The sequence below is a fragment of the Lolium rigidum genome, chromosome 3 (genome assembly GCF_022539505.1).
Source record: "Lolium rigidum isolate FL_2022 chromosome 3, APGP_CSIRO_Lrig_0.1, whole genome shotgun sequence".
NCBI classification, from domain to species: Eukaryota; Viridiplantae; Streptophyta; class Magnoliopsida; order Poales; family Poaceae; genus Lolium; species Lolium rigidum.
Genome location: NC_061510.1, coordinates 61,044,035 through 61,056,932, shown reverse-complemented (window position 1 = coordinate 61,056,932; position 12,898 = coordinate 61,044,035).

Here is a 12,898-nt window from a genome sequence, read left to right as displayed (position 1 = left end):
AAATAGTCACATAGACACAAAGTGGCAGAGATTCGTCAAACTTGATAGCAGTACAGTAATATTTTTTTACGAAAATCTTCCGCTGTTCAACTCAAAAAGTGCTAAACTAATGAAAGTTAGATAATAACCTGGAGAACATGAACAAAAACTGGCTTCTTAAAATAACGTTCTGGATATTTTTAGGAATTTTTTTAGTATCAGTCCAGAATCTGTTTTTAGACAAAGACTTCCCCAAATATCATCTTCCTCATATTAGAGGCAACCATAAGAAGCGGAACAAGTATATACACATATCCGGCAATTGTAATATGCAATGAATGGGTGATGCCGGCATACCTCCCCCCAAGCTTAGGCTTTTGGCCCAAGTGGAGATCAATCCCATGGTGCCCATGAGGTGGCACCTGTGTAATAAGAAGAAGGATCCTGCCCTTGGTACGTACTGGAGGATGCACCAGGATATGTGACGGTGTACCTGTCGGAGCGCTCGGCGTCCTCGGAGTCGTGCTGCTGGTGGAAACCATGTATCCTCAGCTGCTCATCCACCTCCTCCTTGGAGCGCGGCCCCGGTCTCCTGCGAACATTGAACAAATCGACCTGCGGCAGGGGGATTTCCCTCTCATCCCCGTCAATAAACAACATTCTATAGACAATATTTTCTAAGTTAGAGTCAATTGTGAAAAATTGGTGACTCTTCATAGCAGCAATATCAAACTTAATAGGAGTTAGTTTCTCATCACTAGGATCAATAGAAAAACCTAGATACGCAACAATACGTGAGGTAATAATTTCACCATAAATAGGTCCCTTACTATCTAAGCGACGAGCAATAAGAGCACCAAGATGATAAGGCATACTTCCAGTAAGTGCAGCAACCAGGAAAGCAAGATGATAACTAGATATGTTGCTAGTGTTCTCCCTACCAAGAATGCTAGTAGCAAGATAATAAGTGAAATATCTAATGGCAGGGAGCTGAATGTTCCTTATCTTGCCGCGCTGAATGGTGCGACTATCATCATTGGTGACTTCTCGATAGAGTTGCGTCAAAGCTTTGGGGCGGTTCTCAATCTTCTTCGCTGTACCTATAGGAGCGATATCCAATGCAGCACAAAAATCCTTCAACTTCATAGTAACAGGCCTATCATAAATCCTAAATTTAACTGTTGGTGAGAAAGCCGAGTTGCTGAATTTAAAGCTTTCAACAAAGATTTTAGTTAGCCTGTAAAATTGATCACCCTCATCTTCCATGTAGGTAGATAAGCCCACACTATTGACGAGAAACAAGAAATCATCAAGTAGCCCTGCATTACGCAAAAAGTCAAAGCATGGAAAGGATGAAGCATTAGGAACCCCATTATCCTCTTCAGCCTCAAAGCTAGGTTCGATGATATCCTCATCATAGGATCGCCTAACTCGGCTGCCCTTGAAGGCCTTGCCTCTCTTGTCGTATCCCTCTCGAACACTTCTCCAAAGGTGTGGTTATGCATCTTACTTTTCTGAATTTTTTCAACAATCATTATAAAAGTTGATTTCGAGACATATAATTGAGGGGAACTACTATAGGAACTTGGTAAAGTACTAAACATGCATCAAAACTACTTTTTACAACTTAGAACAAGCATGCAAGCTCACTTAACATGTCACCTACAGCAGCAAAATATTCAATATATACTCAACCAAACAAAATTCTATTTGGATAATTGGAGGAGTCACATACCGGAGAGCAAATGTGCCAAATTTCAGACTGAAATATGGGCTGAGCAAAGAGATCGAAAAATCCTGAGCTCTTGGGCGAAAACGCGAGTGAGAATGAACTGGTACGAGTTTTTTCGGGAGAGAGAGTGGAATGAGTGGAAGGGATGACTAAGTGGGGCCAGGTGGGGCCCTCACCACATGGGGGCGCGCCCCCCTCCTTGGCCGCGCCGGCCCATGGGGGCCAGCCCTGGGGTGCCCCACTGGTCAGCCTCAGGCACTCCCAGGTTGCATTTCGAAAAATAAGGCCAACGGTATAATTTTTGTAAATTTTTTAAAACTTCGAAAAATGCACATTTCTGGGTGTTAAAATTACTATTTTAGGACAGAAAAAGATTTTCAAACTTCTAACAACTAAAGCATCTTGCAAACAAGTGGTACTACAGCAAGTAAAGCAAGTGGAGAAAGAAAGAAATGTTGTTTAGCTCTTCTATGCATATAAAATGTACTTGTTAACAAGGTTGATCAAGTCTTGCCACCAAATAAATTTTACATGTCATAAGAAGAAATAAGCCTCAAATCAATCATGTTACCTTATATTGTATTGATATGGATCCAATCATAATACTTTGATATCCTTGCTTAGGCTCATATATAGGACAATCAATAACTCCCACTTTGATGGTTCTCAAATTAGAAATTGTATTAACTCCACATACTTTATCAATCCTCTTGGGAAAATAAACAAGTATGCTCCTTGTCATCAACATTGAAAGTAACTTTTCCTTTATTGCAATCAATAACAGCCCCTGCAGTGTTAAGAAAAGGTCTCCCAAGAATAATAGACATATTATCATCTTCAGGCATTTCCAACACAACAAATCAGTTAATATTAAGCAATTATTAGTAACTTGAACAGGAACATCCTCACATATACCAACAGGAATAGCAGCAGATTTATCGACCATTTGCAAAGATATATCAGTTGGTATCAACTTATCTAAATAAAGTCTCTTGTAAAGAGAAAAAGGCATAACACTAACTCCTGCTCCCAAATCACATAGAGCAGTTCTAACATAATTATTCTTGATGGAACAAGGGATAGTCGGTATACCAGGGTCTCCCAGCTTCTTTGGAACCTTGCCATTGAAAGAGTAATTAGCAAGCATAGTGGAAATCTCCTCATTAGGAATTTTCCTTTTGTTAGAGACAATATCTTTCATATACTTTGAATAAGGAGGCAATTTAATAGCATCAGTCAAAGGGATTTGCAGGAACAAAGGTTTCATCCAATCACAAAATTTATTATAGTGTTCTCCCTCCTTTGATTTTAGTTTCTTAGCAGGGAAAGGCATTTGCTTTTGAACCCAAGGTTCTCTTTCATTACCATGTTTCTTAGCAATAAAATCTTCTTTAGTGTACTTTTTATTTTTAGCATGCTTTTCAGGTTCATCTTCAACCTCTTCTTTATCAGAAACATCATTCTTATCATTATCTTTATCATGTTCATTACCACTTTCAGTTTCAGCATCGAAATAGAAATACTATTAGGATCATTAACAGGCTCAGAGGATTCTACAACAGCTTTATGTTTCTTCTTCTTTTTCTTAGAAGGAGCACTAATTTCTTTAGTTCGTTGAGAATCTTGTTCAACTCTTTTGGGATGCCCCTCAGGATATAGAGGATCCTGAGTAGAAACACCGCCTCTAGTTGTTACTTCATAAGCAAGTATTTTTTAACAAGTCATTTTGCACTTTAGTGAGTTGATCAATTTGAGTTTGAACCATATGAAAATGTTTAACAAGCATCTTAACATCATTGGAGGTTCTCTCCACAATATCATGCAAATCACTAATAGCTCGATAATTTTCCATTAAATGATTCTCTACTCTCATATTAAAGTTATCTTGCTTAACAACATAATTATTAAACTCATCTAAACATTGATCAGGAGGTTTTGAGTAAGGACTATCTTCTTTATCAAAGCGTTGAAGAGAATGTACCTCAATTGTGGATGAAGGGGGAGTTATCTTACATAAATCTTCTATGGGGGGTAAATTCTTCACATCTTCGTATTTAATACCCTTCTCTTTAAGAGATTTCTTGGCTTCCCTCATATCTTCATCATTTAATTTCATCATACCCCTCTTCTTCAATATTGGTGTCGGGGTTGGTTCGGTGTAGTCCAATCATCATGATTTCGGCCTATTCTAGCCAATAATTCTTCGACTTCGTCCGGAGTTCTTTTCCTGAAAACACAACCAGCACAACTATCCAGATATGCCCTAGACTCAATGGTTAGTCCACTATAAAATATATCAAGTAACTCATGCTTTTCCAAATCATGTCCAGGCCGAGCTCTGATAAGAGAGCAAAACCTTGCCCAGGCTTCAGGCAATTTCTCTCCATCTTCTTGGTCAAAACTATAAATTTTCTGCAAAGCAATATGTTGAGCACTAGCAGGAAAATATTTTCGAAAGAAAACATCAAGCAAACCTTTTGGACTATCAATAGAATCAGGAGGCAAACTATTATACCAAGTTTTAGCATCATCCTTTAATGAGAAAGGAAAAAAATTTAGCAACAAAATAAGTACGCTTCTTGATATCATCGGAAACAAGCTACTCAAAGTAGAAAGCTCATTCATGTGCTCTACAAGCACTTTCTTTTTCAGTACCACAAAAAGGTGTTTTCTCAACAATAGATATATGAGATAAATCAAGAGAAAAATCATAATCCTGATCCTTAATGTTTATAGGAGATGTGGCAAATTTAGGATCAGGAGACAGTTTATATCTAACAGCATCTTGTGCAAGAAGTTTTTTAATGTTACTTGCACCAGTGGTAACATTACATTTATCAATAAAATCATCATCAAGTTCCACATAATCTTCATCAAGATCATCACTAGAGTGTTCAACAGACTAAGGTGAATTAACAGGTGTAACAGTATTTTCATTAGGAATTTCAGTATGTTTAGTTTGTCTAGACCTAGCAATTGTAGCATCTAGAAAAGGACCTAATGAACCATTATCATCAAGCACAGCAAAAGCATCATCAAAATTATAAGAGGAATTTTCAGATTCAGTAGAAGTACCAGCATGTGAAGCTTGTGGTGGTGAAACAAGTTGACTTATCACAGATGGTGAATCAAGAGCAGCAGAGGTACTCAGAGTTGTACCTTTTCTTGTAGTGGATGGTAATATGGCGACCTTAGTATCGCGAGGTTTACCCATGATGGAGGATTTGCAGCGAACAATATCAATTCAGGTGAACTTGCAAATAAAGCTATGCTCCCCGGCAACGGCGCCAGAAAATAGTCTTGATAACCCACGAGTATAGGGGATCGCAGCAGTCTTCGAGGGAAGTAAAACCCAATTTATTGATTCGACACAAGGGGAGCCAAAGAATATTTGTAAGCCTTAACAGCGGAGTTGTCAATTCAGCTGCACTGGAAACAGACTTGCTCGCAAGAGTTTATCAGTAGCAACAGCTTTATAGCAAGTAGCGAGTAGTGAAATATAAGCGACAGTGTAACAAAGACAGCAGTAGTGATTATAGTAAACAGCAGGATTAAAATATCGTAGGCACAGGGATGGATGAACGGGCGTCTGCATGGATAAGAGAACTCATGTAACAATCAAGGCAGGGCATTTGCAGATAGTAATAAAACGGTATCCAAGTACTAAACAACCATAGGCATGTGTTCCGTATATAGTCGTACGTGCTCGCAATGAGAAACTTGCACAACATCTTTTGTCCTACCAGCCGGTGGCAGCCGGGACTCTAGGGAAACTACTGGTAATTAAGGTACTCCTTTTAATAGAGCACCGGAGCAAAGCATTAACACTTCGTGAACACATGTGATCCTCACATCACATCCTTCCCCTCCGGTTGTCCCAATTTCTGTCACTTTGGGGCCTCGGGTTCCGGACAGCAACATGTGTATACAACTTGCAGGTAAGATCATAAAAAAATGAATATCATCATGAAACAATAACATGTTCAGATCTGAAATCATGGCACTCAGGCCCTAGTGACAAGCATTAAGCATAACAAGTTGCAACAATATCATAAAAGTACCAACAACGGATACTAGGCACTATGCCCTAACAATCTTATGACTATTACATGATCAATCTCATCCAATCCCTACCATCCCCTTCAGCCTACAGCGGGGAATTACTCACACATGGATGGGGGAAGCATGGATGGTCGATGGAGAGGCGTCGGTGGTGATGATGGCGATGATCTCCTCCAATTCCCCGTCCCGGCAGGGTGCCAGAATGGAGTTTCTGGTCCCGAGACGGAGTTTCGCGATGGCGGCGGAGTTCTGGATGTCTTCTGGCAGATTGGTCGAACTCCCGTGCGTTTTTAGGTCGAAAGCCTTAAGTAGTCCAGAGGGGAGTGATACGTCTCAAACGTATCTATAATTTCTTATGTTCCATGCTACTTTTATGATGATACTCACATGTTTTATACACATTATATGTCATTATTATGCATTTTCCGGCACTAACCTATTGACGAGATGCCGAAGAGCCGCTTGTCGTTTTCTGCTGTTTTTGGTTTCGTAAATCCTAGTAAGGAAATATTCTCGAATTGGACGAAATCAACGCCCAGGGGCCTATTTTTCCACGAAGCTTCCAGAAGACCGGGGGACTTACGAAGTGGGGCCACGAGGTGGCCAGACACTAGGGCGGCGCGGCCTGGGCCTTGGCCGCGCCGGCCTGCTGTGTGGGGCCCCCGTTGCACCTCTTGACCTGCCCTTCCGCCTACTTAAAGCCTCCGTCGCGAAACCCCCAGCACCGAGAGCCACGATACGGAAAACCTTCCGCGAGACGCCGCCGCCGCCAATCCCATCTCGGGGATTCGGAGATCGCCTCCGCACCCCTGCCGGAGAGGGGAATCATCTCCCGGAGGTCTCTTCATCGCCATGATCGCCTCCGGATCGATGTGTGAGTAGTTCACCCCTGGACTATGGGTCCATAGCAGTAGCTAGATGGTCGTCTTCTCCCCATTGTGCTATCATGTTAGATCTTGTGAGCTGGCTATTGATACGTCTCCGACGTATCGATAATTTCTTATGTTCCATGCCACATTATTGATGATATCTACATGTTTTATACATACTTTATGTCATATTTATGCGTTTTCCGGAACTAACCTATTGAAAAGATGCCGAAGGGCCGGTCCTCGTTTTCTCGCTGTTTTTGGTTCTAGAAATCCTAGTAAGGAAATATTCTCGGAATCGGACGAAATCAAGACCCAGCATCCTATTTTTCCACGAAGCTTCCAGAACACCCGAGAGTCGCCAGAGGGGGGCCACTGGGCCCCCAGATGACAGGGCGGCGCGGCCTAGGGGTGGCCCGCGCCCCCCTGTTGTGTCGCCGCCTCGTCGCCTCTCCGACTCCGCCTCTTCGCCTATAAAAAGGTCCCTGACCTAAAACACGAGACGGAAAAAGCCACGGTACGAGAAACCTTCCAGAGCTGCCGCCATCGCGAAGCCAAGATCTGGGGGACAGGAGTCTCTGTTCCGGTACGCCGCCGGGACGGGGAAGTGCCCCCGGAAGGCTCCTCCATCGACACCACCGCCATCTCCATCAACGCTGCTGTCTCCCATGAGGAGGGAGTAGTTCTCAATCGAGGCTCGGGGCTGTACTGGTAGCTATGTGGTTAATCTCTCTCCTATGTGCTTCAATACAATAATCTCATGAGCTGCCTTACATGATTGAGATTCATATGATGATGCTTGTAATCTAGATGTCCTTATGCTAGTCAAGTGGGTTTTACTTATGTGTTCTCCGGAGACTCCTTGTCCCACGTGTGTAAAGGTGACAAGTGTGTGCACCGTGTGGGTCTCTTAGGCTATATTTCACGGAATACTTATTCACTCGTTATGAATGGCATAGTGAAGTGCTTATTTATATCTCTTTATGATTGCAATGTGTTTTGTATCACAATTTATCCATGTGCTACTCTAGTGATGTTATTAAAGTAGTTTATTCCTCCCGCACGGTGTAATGGTGACAGTGTGTGCATCCGTGTTAGTACTTGGCGTAGGCTATGATTATGATCTCTTGTAGATTATGAAGTTAACTATTGCTATGATAGTATTGATGTGATCTATTCCTCCTACATAGTGTGAAGGTGACAGTGTGCATGCTATGTTAGTACTTGGTTTAGTTGTGTTGATCTGTCATGCACTCTAAGGTTTTTTAAATATGAACATTGAATATTGTGGAGCTTGTTAACTCCGGCATTGAGGGTTCGTGTAATCCTACGCAATTAGTGGTGTTCATCATCCAACAAGAGAGTGTACAGTATGCATTTATCTATTCTGTTATGTGATCAAAGTTGAGAGTGTCCACTAGTAAAAGTCTAATCCCTAGGCCTTGTTCCTAAATACTGCTATCGCTGCTTGTTTACTGTTTTACTGCATCTCTACTGTCCGCAATATTACCACCATCAACCACACGCCAGCAAGCACTTTTCTGGCACCGTTACTACTGCTTATATTTATTCATACCACCTGTATTTCACTATCTCTTCGCCGAACTAGTGCACCTATTAGGTGTGTTGGGCACACAAGAGACTTCTTGCTTTGTGGTTGCAGGGTTGCATGAGAGGGATATCTTTGACCTCTTCCTCCCTGAGTTCGATAAACCTTGGGTGATCCACTTAAGGGAAACTTGCTGCTGTTCTACAAACCTCTGCTCTTGGAGGCCCAACACTGTCTACAAGAATAGAAGCACCCGTAGACAGCACCTATCATGATCAAGATCATCTATTTGTAATCCTTCATGTTGTGTTTGTTGGGATCCGATGAATATTGAATACTATGTCAAGTTGATTATCAATCTATCATATATGTTATTTATGTTCTTGCATGCTCTCCGTTGCTAGTAGAGGCTCCGGCCAAGTTGATACTTGTGACTCCAAGAGGGGGTATTTATGCTCGATAGTGGGTTCATGCCTCCATTAAATCTGGGACAGATGATGTAAAGTTCTAAGGTTGTGGATGTGCTGTTGCCACTAGGGATAAAACATCGATGCTTTGTCTAAGGATATTTGTGTTGATTACATTACGCACCATACTTAATGCAATTGTCTCGTTGTTTACAACTTAATACTCGGAGGGGTTCGGATGATAACCTCGAAGGTGGACTTTTTAGGCATAGATGCATGCTGGATAACGGTCTATGTACTTTGTTGTAATGCCCCGATTAAATCTCATAGTACTCATCATGATATATGTATGTGCATTGTTATGCCTTCTTTATTTGTCAATTGCCCAACTGTAATTTGTTCACCCAACATCTGCTATCTTATGGGAGAGACACCGCTAGTGAACTGTGGACCCCGGTCCTATTCTTTACATCCGAAATACAAACTGCTGCAATTGTTCTTTACTGTTCTTCGCAAACAACCATCATCATCCACACTATACATCTAATCCTTTGTTTACAGCAAGCCGGTGAGATTGACAACCTCGCTGTTACGTTGGGGAAAAGTTCCGTGATTGTGTTGTGCAGGTTCCACGTTGGCGCCGGAATCCCTGGTGTTGCGCCGCACTACACTCCGCCACCAACAACCTTCAACGTGCTTCTTGACTCCTACTGGTTCGATAAACCTTGGTTTCTTACTGAGGGAAACTTGCTGCTCTACGCATCACACCTTTCACTTGGGGTTCCCAACGGGCGTGTCCTTTACGCGTCATCAAGCTAAATTTCTGGCACCGTTGCCGGGGAGATCAAGACACGCTGCAAGGGGAGTCTCCACTTCCAATCTCTTTACTTTGTTTTTGTCTTGCTTTACTTTATTTACTACTTTGTTTGCTGCACTTAAACAAAACACAAAAAAATTAGTTGCTAGCTTTACTTTATTTACTGTCTTGTTCTCCATATTAAAAACACAAAAAAAATTAGTTACTTGCATTTACTTTATTTAGTTTACTTTATTTACTACTGCTAAAATGGGTACTGTTGAGAATACTAAGTTGTGTGACTTCACTAGCACAAATAATAATGATTTCCTATGCACACCTATTGCTCCACCTGCTACTACAGCTAGAATTCTTTGAAATTAAACCTCGCTTTACTTAATCTTGTTATGCGAGAACAATTTTCCGGTGTTAGTTCCGATGATGCTGCTGCCCATCTCAATAATTTTGTTGAACTATGTGAAATGCAAAAGTATAAAGATGTAGATGGTGACATTATAAAATTAAAATTGTTTCCTTTCTCATTAAGAGGAAGAGCTAAAGATTTGTTGCCATCTCTGCCTACAAATAGTATTGATTCTTGGACTAAATGTAAGGATGCTTTTATTGGTAGATATTATCCTCCCGCTAAAATTATATCTTTGAGAAGTAGCATAATGAATTTCAAGCAATTAGATAATGAACATGTTGCTCAAGCATGGGAGAGAATGAAATCTTTGGTAAAGAATTGCCCAACCCACTGGATCGACTACTTGGATGATCATCCAAACCTTTTATGCAGGATTGAATTTTTCTTCGCGGAACCTATTGGATTCAGCTGCTGGAGGTACCTTTATGTCCATCACTTTGGGGGCGGCAACAAAGCTTCTTGATGATATGATGACAAATTACTCTGAATGGCACACGAAAAGAGCTCCACAAGGTAAGAAGGTAAATTCTGTTGAAGAAACCTCCTCCTTGAGTGATAAGATTGATGCTATTATGTCTATGCTTGTGAATGGTAGATCTAATGTTGATCCTAATAATGTTCCTTTAGCTTCATTGGTTGCCCAAGAAGAACATGTTGATGTGAACTTCATTAAAAATAATAATTTCAACAACAATGCTTATAGGAATAATTCTGGTAACAACTATAGGCCATATCCTCGTCGCTAATGGTAATAGTTATGGTAATTCTTATGGGAATTCTTACAATAATAATAGGAGTGTACCCCCTGGTCTTGAAGCCATGCTTAAAGAATTTATTAGTACACAAACCGCTTTTAACAAATCTGTTGAGGAAAAGCTCGATAAAATTGATATTCTCGCTTCTAAGGTTGATAGTCTTGCCTCTGATGTTGATCTTTTAAAATTGAAAGTCATGCCTAATAGGGATATTGATAATAAGATTGTTACTACAGAAAATGCCATCGAAGTTCGAATTAATGAGAATATTAGATTGATGGCTGAATTGCATGCTAGGTGGGAAAGAGAAGAAAATGAAAAACTTGCTAAAGAGAATAATGTAGCTAAAGTTTGGACTATTACCACCACTAGTAATGTTAATGATTCACATGTTGCTACACCTCCTACTATCAATGGTAAAATAATTGGTGTTGGCAATGTTACTACTCCTAGTGCAAAGCGTGCAAAATTGCCTGAAACTGCTAAAACTGCTGAAATTCATAAAATTGCTGAAATTTTTCAAAATATTGGGGATAATGATCCCATTGCTGTAGATCATAATGGTTTAGACTTTGATGATAAAAGCTTGCTAAAAGTCCCAATGCTAGTGCTATAAATTTGGCCTTTACAAAACATATTACAAATGCTCTCATAAAAGCTAGAGAAGAGAAACTAAAACTTGAAACTTCTATTCCTAGAAAGTTAGAAGATGGTTGGGAGCCTATCATTAAGATGAGGGTCAATGATTTTTATTGTAATGCTTTATGTGATCTTGGTGCAAGTATTTCTGTTATGCCTAAGAAAATTTATGATATGCTTGACTTGCCACCATTGAAGAATTGTTATTTGGATGTTAATCTTGTTGATAATGCTATAAAGAAACCTTTGGGGAGGATTGATAATGTTCGTATTATGGTTAACAATAACCTTGTCCCCGTTGATTTTGTTGTCTTGGATATTGAATGCAATGCATCTTGTCCCATTATATTGGGAAGACCTTTTCTTCGAATTGTTGGTGCCACCATTGATATGAAGGAAGGTAATATTAAATATCAATTTCCTCTCAAGAAAGGTATGGAACACTTCCCTAGAAATAGAATGAAGTTACCTTATGATTATATTATTAGAAAAACTTATGATATTGATGCTTCATCTCTTGATAACACTTGATACACACTTTCTGCGCCTAGCTGAAAGGCGTTAAAGAAAAGCGCTTATGGGAGACAACCCATTATTTTACTTCTGCACTTTATTTTATATTTGAGTCTTGGAAGTTGTTTACTACTGTAGAAACCTCTCCTTATCTTTATTTTATTGCATTGTTGTGCCAAGTAAAGTCTTTGATAGTAAAGCCAATACTAGATTTGGATTACTGCGCAGGAACAGATTTCTTGCTGTCACGAATTTGGGCAGTAGTCCCTGTACAAAAATCAAAAAAATCTGCCAATTTACGTGCGTGATCCTCAGATATGTACGCAACTTTCATTCAATTTGGGCATTTTCATCTGAGCAAGTATGGTGCCACTTTAAAATTCGTCTTTACGAACTGTTCTGTTTTGACAGATTCTGCCTTTTATTTCGCATTGCCTGTTTTGCTATGTTAGATGGATTTCTTTGTTCCATTAACTTTCAGTAGCTTTGTGCAATGTCCAGAAGTGTTAAGAATGATTATGTCACATCTGAATATATGAATTATGCACTGACCCTCTAATGAGTTTGTTTCGAGTTTGGTGTGGAGGAAGTTTTCAAGGGTCAAGAGAGGGGGATGACACAATATGATCAAGAAGAGTGAAAAGTCAAAGCTTGGGGATGCCCCCGTGGTTCATCCCTGCATATTTTAAGAAGACTCAAGCGTCTAAGCTTGGGGATGCCCAAGGCATCCCTTCTTCATCGACAACTTATCAGGTTCCTCTTGTGAAACTATATTTTTATTCCGTCACATCTTATGTGCTTTACTTGGAGCGTCTGTTTGTTTTTATTTTTGTTTTTGTTTGAATAAATCGGATCCTAGCCTTCTTTGTTTGGGAGAGAGGCACTCTCCGCTGTTTCGTATGAACACATATGTTCTTAGCTTCATCTTTAATGTTCATTGCGAAATTTGAACTACTTCATTCATTGTTATATGGTTGGAAACGGAAAATGCCGCATGTGGTAAATGGTTTAATGTCTTGAATAGTGTGATACTTGGCAATTGTTGTGCTCATATAGATCATGTTTAAGCTCTTGCATCATGTACCTTGTACTCATTAATGAATAACTACATAGAGCTTGTTAAAATTTGGTTTGCATGATTGATCTCTAGAGTCTAGATATTTTCTGGTT